At 37.0% G+C, this 10427-nt stretch overlaps 1 pseudogene; it reads left to right on the top strand.

Moving 5' to 3' along the window:
* The first annotated feature begins 2263 nt into the window (after positions 1 to 2263).
* LOC144454378 (replication factor C subunit 5 pseudogene) lies at positions 2264 to 3165 on the top strand (annotated as a pseudogene).
* Positions 3166 to 10427: the final 7262 nt, after the last annotated feature.

The raw sequence follows: 10427 nt of genomic DNA, 5'->3' as shown, positions 1-10427 counted from the left end.
AATCTGGCCTCAGACACTTACTAGCTATGTGACCTTAGGCAAGTCACTTCCCCCTATTTGCCTCAGTTCCTCATCTGTAAAATGAGCTGGAGAAGGAAATGACAAACCACTCTAGTATCTTTACCAAGAGCTGGACGTCACTGAAATGGCTGAACAACAACAACAGAAGATGAAGGCATACTGTATCCTAGAGTTGGGGTGGGGAACAAGGAGAAATGCTCACATTATGAGCCTAAGGTTGTGTTTATGCCTAGGAATAATCAAATCGCTTAGAACTGAGTTTCACATCATCTTAGAATGTAATTCATCTGTGCTGTACCCAAGTATTCCTGACGTGATTTGCAGGTGAAAGTTTAAGTGTAAGACTGTCTTAGAGTAAACATTGTCTTCTGTTGGTTGCAGGAGAGGAGGAGAATACAGCATTTATTGAATAATTATCTCAGAACATAATCCCATTGGTCGCAGTATTTCCTTTTTTTTCAGGCTGTGACACATCTGTCTCTTCCAGATATAGAGGTCAGGAATGGAGTCCAGTGGTATCACTTCAATGCAGAAGCAGCTCAACATCCAAAATAAGCTATTCATTTATTTAATATTCATTAAACAAGTTCTTAGTGGATGCCTACTATGTTTTAGTGATGGGATTATTTCTACTCTGGGAACCTGAGGTCTGATTTTGTCACATTTAAACATATAAAGGGTTTTAGGGTTGGACCTGACACTGACACCCTATTCAGATTTGGGGATGGAATGAAACACTGGTGAGCATATTGAAGAGACAACTAAAGGAGATTTATTTATCCCTAACATAGCAAGGATATACATCAAAGATACAATAGCATGTTGCTTCTAAACACTCAGTTCCGTTCCATCTGGTTGTCAGGGTGTGGTGTAGTGATTTGTATGATCTTCAGACATCCACCAGTTTGGAGGGTTGAGATTTCACGTAAGTAGGACTTGGCCCATAGGTGACAAGGAAGCTATATCAAGGGAAATAGGGACTAATCTGGACCCAGGGACAGTTTTGTTGCCTTTTAGGGAAAACTAATCCTTGTTATGGGTATGGTTTGGGAACAGAAGGGGAAACTAATGGATATTGGTTCTATCACAGATGATAACTAAACGTAACCCATGGCCCAAATCTCAGGTCCTGGGCTCATACAGACCAGGTTTGGTTTTAGCAGTAGTCTCAGATTATCCTTTCTTTGGTTTATAATGCTCCCAGCAAGAGTTCCCCATGGGAAATTTCAGAATGTAGCTTGTGCCTTGATTCCCACAAATGCAGACAACAGAGTACCTAGGTCCTATGCAAACCTTCAAGTAAACATATATGCATTTATTGGGAACAGGGGAGTGTTTATCCCACCCCACAGAAAATGCAGCAAATATAGCTACGCATGTAGAAAATGTAGCCAAAAAAACAAAAAACAAAAAACAAAAACTAACAACCTCACAGGATCACACAACCAGTTCAGAAAACACATAAAGGACTCATAATAACCACAAACATTCACGACCCCACCGTCTTCCCATTTCTTCAGTGGGTTCCATTTAACGCAGTGTCCTAAAGCACTCCATATTTACAGTACCATCTTATTGTTTGGACTCCCATCTGAAGGGAAACATACCTGAAACTGCTAGACTAACAATACCCTTGTTCATATTATTCCCACACCATAAGAATAACTCATAATAACAGTAGGGAGCAAAGTCTAGGTCCTTTTCTTCCTTGTATCATGGATCTAATTTTAAGTTGTTGCTCTTCCCAATGCCGATGACCACATACATGTTCTCTTATTAAGAGACATACTGCTTAGGAAATTCTTCTCTTGATTGAAATCTGACTCCATAAACTCTTGAATTTGGAGTTGCCCACAAGGCTGCCCAGGAAATCACTATTTTATTGCTGGATAGTTAGATTCCAGGATGGTACTATCTATATAGTACCCTTCTTTGACTAAAAATCTGGTCTCGAATTTGGAGCTCTGACAGACGCAACACTCAGGAATTCTCATAAATCATATGGTTGAGAGGTTTAATCCATTTTCTCCCCAAGTATAGGGTTAAAAATTCAACTTTGTGTAGGATCTCTCTTTTGCAGTCACATAAGTGAGCACATGTATGTTTGCCTCTGTCATGTGCCTCCACCTTAAAGGCAGCCATTAATAGCTTCTGGAAGTGAAGGACTTCACCTGCACAATCTACTGCATACTCAGATTTTTGGAAGAAAGGGAAAAGGGAAAAAGAGATGAGTTCTTGATAAATAACCACTATTCAAAAATTTATCAGTGAAGCTTGGACTGCTACATCTATTCCTCTATGGCTCTACCAGGAACAGGAAAGACATCCACTATCCTGGCTTGTACCAAGCAACTTTACAAAGACAAAGAGTTTAACTCTATTATCCTAAAATTGAATGCTTCAGATGACCAAGTAAGAGGTATAGTATAGGGACCAATCTTGAACTTTGTTAGCACAAGGACAATATTTAAGGAAAGTTTTGAACTTGTGATATTGGATGAGGCAGATGTCATAACCTAGGATGCTCAGAATACCCTGAGAAGAATACGAAATTTGCTGATGACATCAGGTTCTACTCATCTGTGATTATCCATCAAAGATCATCCCTACCCTGCAATTTCAATGTACAAGATACCAGCTGAGCTCCTTGACTCCAGAGTTAATGCTCTTTGCATAGAGTATACATAGAAGAAAATGTTGACATAAGTAAAAAGGAATGAAAGAACCCATCACCCTTTCTAGTGGTGATATGCAAAAGGCTCTAACATTTTAAAGAGCACAAATATGGATTTTGGGAGGGTGACAAAAGAGACAGTGTATACCCACACAGGCTACCCACTCAAGTCTGACATCACCAATATTCTGGACTAGATGCTAAACCAAGATTTTACCAGAGCATACAGGAATATCATGGAACTGAAAACTCCAAAGGGTTTGGCTTTGCATGATGTCCTTTGCATGATGACAGAGATAAACTTATTTGTATATTAAGTTGACTTTCTACCTCCAGTTCAAATGCATTTACCGTTCGAAATGGCAGATGTTGAACATAGACTTCTTGTTGGCACAAATGAGAAGATTCAGTTAAGTTCCATCATTGCTGCTTTTCAAGTCATCAGAGATTTAATAGTAGCAGTGACCTAAGTTGCAGGTCCATTAATGAAGACAATTTTCAAGCTCTTAGCAATGATTAGAAAATAAAGAACTCCTACTTTTGACTCTTCTGCTGAACCAGTGCTCCATGGGGCTATAAATAGAGAAGTATTGGAAATTTTAAATTCCACATATGGGTAGTAAAGAACTCAAAGGACATGTAGCTGTTGCTTTTGCTGCACTGTTTGAAATGAGAATATTGAAAAAAATACTTCATAGTTTCTCTTTAATATGTCCATCATGTGCTGGATGGTGAGCTTTGGGCATGGTTTAGGTAAGGCTTCTGACTTATTGCTGCTATGATACTAGAAGAGCAGTAGCCTATCTCCATTCCCATCTGGAATGATCATAAGTAACATCAAGGTTTGTATCACTCTAATGAATATAAGCAAGCTCTCAAATAAGAATATAAAAATTAGGTTTGTATGTAATCTATAAGAATGTCTTTATTTGGAACAGTTAGCTATGGCAGTAGAGTGCTGGGCCTGAAGTTAGGAAGAATTATCTTCCTGAATTCAAATCCTGCCTCAGATGTTTATTAGCGGTGTGACCCTAGGCAAGTCACTGAGCCCTGTTTGCCTCAGTTTCCCATCTGTAAAATGAGCTGGAGAAGGAAATGGCACTCCAGTATCTTTGCCCAGAAAACTTCAAATGGGGTCACGAAGAATTGGATGCTGACTGAGCAACAATAACAAAATGTCTTTATTTTATCATTATTGGAGTTATGGTTGAAAATAAATTTTTTATTCTTTAAAAAATATTAGTCATTTGGGAACTATAAACTGCAACAAAACCAACTTTATTTAACAAGGAATTAGATGTGAGCAACAAGGTGGTAGAATAGACATTTTCTCTGAACCCCATGACTTCTCAAGCCTCTCCAAAACATAATTATGTGCTAAAGATAAGTAACTTCAGCTCTTTTCATGCCTGCTGGGGGCTGAAACCTGGAAGCACCAATGCAGGTACCATAGAAATCAGCCTCTACTTGTGCTGGGAAAGGTAGGCTCTGAACTGCTGGTGCCAGGCCAGCAAACCAAGGAACTGAGGGAGTGGAACAGATCACCAGGACAGGATACTGTGGGGGTGGGGGTGGGGTAGGGTGGAGCTGTGCAGCACTACACTAAGTCTGAGAGAAGAACACGGAATCTAGCTGGGGCCAGTTTTGACCACTCGAAATCAATTGGGACAGAGACTTAAGTTGCTGAACCATGAATTGCCCAGTGTGGGAGGAGGCTGAGAGGCTTTAAGATCCAGCCCAGGTGATTATGAAACCATAAGTAGAGGGAAGGGAGTCAGAAGAGAGTGATAAGGAAAATAAGGAGGTGTATGGGGGAGGGTAAGGCGGAAAGTACCAAAGATTCCAGGAAGAAGAAATCTCAAAGGCCCTGAACATAAAATAGATATATCAATAGAAAAAAACAGTAACAACAGAAGGAAATATGGCTTCTAGATCTAGTAAACAAGTTCAGGCATCTATGAAAGAATACAGCAAAACAAAGGAAAATGATCCAACACTTGATGAGACAGAGGACCCTGTGGATTTGAGGAGAACACGGAACTACAATACCGTGTTCCTGAGTGAGAAATGAGAATTATGAGAACAGAATTTATGTACTATACTGCAAAAACAATGAGCAGAATAGAAACGTGTGTATCTCCCACGGCAAGCCTCACTAAAGAAACAAAAGAGAGAACAATAGACCGAGAATGCAAATACAGAGAAGTGAAAGACAACCTAGAAGAGAAGCAAAAAAGAACATTAGAAGAAAATATGCTCACTATGCAAGCAAAACATATAAATCTCAAAGATGGTACACAAAGATAATACAGGGATTACAGTTCTCTCAGAAGAATAGGACAGGACAAAAAAACCTTAATGCCATGATGGAAGAAATAATAGAATAGAACTGCCCAGAACTTCTGAACATAGAAAATGAAATTCCAATGGAAAGAATTCACAGGTCACCTCCAGAAAGAAACCCAGGAGCCCAAACTTCAAGACACATAGCAATTACATTTATAATCTAATTCAGAAACAACAAGAAAGGCCTCCAAATACAAATGATAGAATATTCAAATAACACCAGACTATTCCACACCCACTGGAAAAAGGAGGAAATAAAACGTGTTCCAAAGAACACTGGAGCTCAGAATATGGCCCAGGGTAAGCTAGTCTGCAAATCTGAACTTAATCATACAGGACAAAAGATGGGCCTTCAATAATAAGAGTGAAACATTTTTACAAAGAAAACCAGAATTGAAAAGAATTATTTGCATCTTGAACACTACAAACAAGAGAAATGCAGGAGGAGTGAATAAATATAGACAGCCACAGTGACAGGGATGACAGAAAGACCACTAAGAGACTTCTTTCTAAAAGTACACAAGGATATAGGGTTGAATGCAGAAATCTGGTAGAGATAACAGTGAACAGGGGAACAGGGGACATTATGGACAGAATCTGGCAACACCCTAGCTACAGGTGAATCCTTCTTTTGTGGGACTACATTACAACATAGGAGGGTACATGAAATGAGGGGGAGGGCAACAGGAGGATAAAGAGGAGTGATAGATGTGTCAGGGTCAGACAAGGTCTAGCAGTGAGGAAAATGTGGTCTCAGAAAGAGAAGAGCCTAACAGGGGAGTGGGTGAGGAGGAGGGGAGAAAGACTAAGGGACAGGAAAGTTAGGAAGCTTTACTTTGGAGGTGGGAGTGAGTTTCACTGGAGAACATTTAGATGGATGAAGGGAGATTAGGACCTTTCACTGGAAGAGGCCTGGGGGATTTAGTGCCTGAAAAGGCTATTTGTCCAGGGAGGAAGAAGAGTTGAAATCTCTGGGGGCATCTGGCACCTGGAGAAGTGAGAGAGTGACACAGAGAAGAGATTTCAGAGACAAATGTAAAAAAAAAAAAAAAGATCAACAAGAAAGGGTATAGACCAGTACCGGAAGTAGGGTGCCCTAACATGGAGCATTATACTCTCTGCCATCTGTAATAATAGGCATTGTTCTGAGAGTGAAACAAAATGGAAAAGGGAAATCCATGGGGTAAGCCCTACAGGGCAATGGCAGAAAGCATCTGGAAGGCAGAAGGTAGAATGGATATCTTGAAATCTTTGATTGTATGAAGAGTACAGAGAAAAGAAGGAAATCAGATGATTATAGATGTCAGGAATCAGAGAATGAGGATCTAGAGTAAAGAGAAAGAGAAGGTGGATAACAAAGAGAGTGAAAGAAATCCTTTTTGGAAAGGGAAGCAAAAAAAGAAATTAGAAAACTAATGAACAGGATGAGATGAAGGGAAGGAGAGGAAGTGGAATCTACCTGACTAGGAGGAAAAAGGAGGGGCAAGAAATATATACCCAGACAAAATCAAGAGAGAGGAACTAATAAACAAAATAGTCTAAGGGGGAAAGAGTAACAAATGAGAAGAGGGGATAGGGGGAGGATAAAAGAATCAGTGGCACCAGGGCCACCTTAAAAAAATATTAAAATAACTAGAGGAACATAATACTGTGTTTATATAGCAGAAGAGGGGGAAAAATCATTTCCCTCTCCCCAAAACTTTGGAGATAGAGGGAGAAAAATATAAACCTAATGCTTATAACATTAAATGGGAATGTATTAAACAATCTAATAAAAAGAAAAAGAGTAACAGATTAGTTAAGAAAACAAAACCCTACAATCTCTTGCTTATAAGAAACACATTTAAAAAACAAAGACAGCACACACACACACACACACACACACACACACACACACAACTGAAGGAATGGGAAAAATGAGTATGCATCAAATGAATCAAAAAAAGCAAGTGTTACTATCATGCTGTCAGGCAAAGCAAGAATATTTTTAAAAAGGGACAAAAAAAAGGAAACTATATTATGCTGGGAGGAACCATAGACAACAAAATAGTACCAGTGATAAACTTATATTCTTCTTATTTTATCTCTGTTTGGTCTTAGCAACCAGATTCACAAAGGAAACATTATCTGGGCTTCAAGAAGACATAAACAACAACACAATAGTGACAGGAGACTTCAATAACCCTCTATCAGTTTTAGATAACTTGAACAGAAAGATAAACAAAAAGGAAAATCTGGAACTGAATTAATTGCTGGAGAAATAAGTTAAAAGACTTATGGAATCTTTTAGATGGGACAGCAAAAGACTATACATATTTCTTTGCACTGCAACAAACTTTTACAAAAACTGATCACATACCAGGGCACTCTGATATTACAAACAAGGGTAAAAGGGCAGAAATAGTCAATAAGTACTTAACATGCTATAATTCAATAAGAAATTGATTCAGGGACCACAAATAAGCCATAAAGACTCAAATGGAGACTTCACAATGAAATCTTAAATCATGAGTGAGTCAAAGAACAAATCACAGAAAAAATAATTATGTAGAAAAATAATAATGATGGAAAAAGTGTACAAAAATGTCTGGATTGCCACTAAAGCAGTATTCAGAGGAAAATTCATATCCTTATAATCATGTATTAACAAAATAGAAAAAGAGAAGACTAATGAATTTAATGTGTATTTAAAAATTAGAAAATCAATTACAAACCTAAAGAAAGCACAAAAGAAGACCCAAACTTAGAGGGGAAATAGATAAATTGGAAATCAAAAAACCCCTGTAAAATGATAAAACTAAAAGCTTGTTCTTTAAAAAGACTAATAACATTGATAAACCCTAGCAAATCTGATTAAAAAGAAGAGAGCAGAAAACCAGATAAACAAAACAGTAAATAGGCACAACAAGAAAAAAACAAAGAAAAATCAGAACATATTATGCAAAGTTACATGTTAACAAAACTGAGAACACAAAAGGAATTCCTTCAAAAATATAAAAAACCCAAACTATCAGAAGACCAGATAGAGATTTTTAATAACTCTATCTCAGAAAAGGAACTAGGGATAGCTCTAAAGGAACTACCAAAGGAAAAAACCAAACTCCTGTACTTGATGGTTTCACAAGAGAAGTCTATCAAACTTTTTTTTTTTTTGGCTAGGCCATGGGGTTGAGTTGCTCAGGGTCATGTCAAGTGTCTGAGGCCAGATTTGAACTCAGGTCCTCCTGACTCCAGGGCTGGTGCTCTATCTACTGTACCACCTAGCTGCCCCCTAGCAAACTTTTACAGAACAGTTAACACCCATACTTCATAAATTATTCTCAAAAATTGAGAAAAATCCCACCAGAATCCCTGTATGAAACAGATCTCTATCAGACTAATACCTACATCAGCAAAAGATAAAAACAGAAAGAGAACTATAAGCCAATGTCAATAATAAACAATAACTAGAAAATTTTAAACAAAATCCTGTCAAACAAACTAGAACAATTTATCCAAGATATCATTTACTATGATCAAGTGGGATTTATAATAGGGATGCAACAATGGTTCAACATTAGGAAAACAATTAAATATAACTAAAACATCCAAAAACCACATGATCATCTCAATAAATGCAGAAAAGGTCTTTGACAAAATATAAAACTCCTTTATGCTAAGAACCATACAAAGTATAGGAATAGAGGGACTTTAAAAAAAATCATTAAAAGCAGCTATCTAAAACCAAAAGCAATCATCATATGCAATAGAACCAGAACCTTTCCCAATATATATATGGGAGTGAAGCAAGGATGCCCAGTCTCCCCACTAATATTTGATATAGTTCTGGAAATGCTAGTAATAGCAATAAGACAAGAGAGAGGAATTAAAGGAATAATAATATGTAAGGAGGAGATAAAACTATTCCTTTTTGCTGATGGTATGATGATTGATTTGGAAAACCCTGGGAATCAGCAAATGTACTGATTGAGACAATAGTTTCAGCAAAGTTGCAGGCTACAAAATAAAATCCTCAAAAATCAATGGCATTTCTATATGTTAACAAAACACAAACAAGAATCAGGAATAGAAAAGGAAATCCCATTCCAAAATAACTACAAAATTCATAAAATATCTGAGATTAACCTCCCAAAGCACAAAAAAAGACTTGTATAGTTTCAGTTACAAAGTGCTATTTAAAGAATTAAAGAACAACCTAATTAGCTGGAGAAATATTCAGTGCTCTTGGCTAGGCTGTGCTAATATAATAAGAATGACAATACTTTACCAAAATTAATTTATACCTTTAATGCTACATCAATCCAATTACCAAGAGAATACTTTAAAGAGCTTTATAAAAAGAACAAAATTCATTTGAAGAATAAAAGATCTAGAATATCAAGAAAAATTATGAGAAGTAGGGATAAAGGAGAAATAGCATGTCCAGACCTCAAACTATTAAAAAAGCAACAATCATCAAAACCATCTGGTATCGGTGACAGCATGGAGAGATAGATCAGTGGAACAGACTAAAACAAGGATGATTCAGAAACAGTAGAACTCAATGACCCAGTATTTAATGTAGTGGAAAACATAAGTTGCCTAGAGAAAAACTCCGTATTTGATAAAAAAAAATGCAGGGAAAACTGGAAAGTAATCTGGCAGAAATTAGATTTAGACCAACACCTCACCCCACATTTCATCTCTAAATGTATGTGTGAGTTTAATATAAAAGTTCATTAAAGTTTGAATAAACATAAATATTAGAATAAATCAGAAAAATTAGAAGAGAAACAGGTCATTTATCTCTCGCAGCCAAGGGTAAGAGGTATATTCTTCACCAAATGAGATGGGGACAATTATAAAAGATAAGACAGATAACTTTGATTACCTGAAACTGAAAAGCTTCTGCACAGACAACATTAGTGCATCTAAGATAAGAAAGTTGGCAGTTGAAGGGTAAAAAATCTTTGTATCATATTTCTCTGATGAGGGTTTGGTATCCAATGTATATAAACAATTAATAATTATATATGACTAATAGACATTTCTCAATAGATAAATGGTCAAGAATATAAACAAACAATTCTCAAAGGAAAAGTTGTGAGGTATTCACAGAAACGTGAAAGAACTCTCTAAATTACTAATAAGAAGAGAAACGCTAATCGAAAGAACTTGGGGCTTTACCTTACACCCTGCAAATTGACAAAATGACAGAAAAAATGGCGACAGTCAGTGTTGAAGGGGTTTTATAAAGATAGACACAATAATACTTTTTTGATGGAACTGTGAAATGGTACGGCTATTTTGGAAATCAATTTGGAACTGTGCAACTAAAGTGACTAAAATGTCCATATCCTTTGAATTAGAGATTCCATTACTGGGCTTATACACCAAGGAAGCCACT

The sequence above is a fragment of the Phascolarctos cinereus genome, unplaced genomic scaffold (genome assembly GCF_003287225.1).
Source record: "Phascolarctos cinereus isolate Bilbo 61053 unplaced genomic scaffold, phaCin_HiC Scaffold_726;HRSCAF=1367, whole genome shotgun sequence".
In the NCBI taxonomy this organism is placed as follows: domain Eukaryota; kingdom Metazoa; phylum Chordata; class Mammalia; order Diprotodontia; family Phascolarctidae; genus Phascolarctos; species Phascolarctos cinereus.
This window is presented reverse-complemented; position numbering and strand designations above follow the sequence as displayed.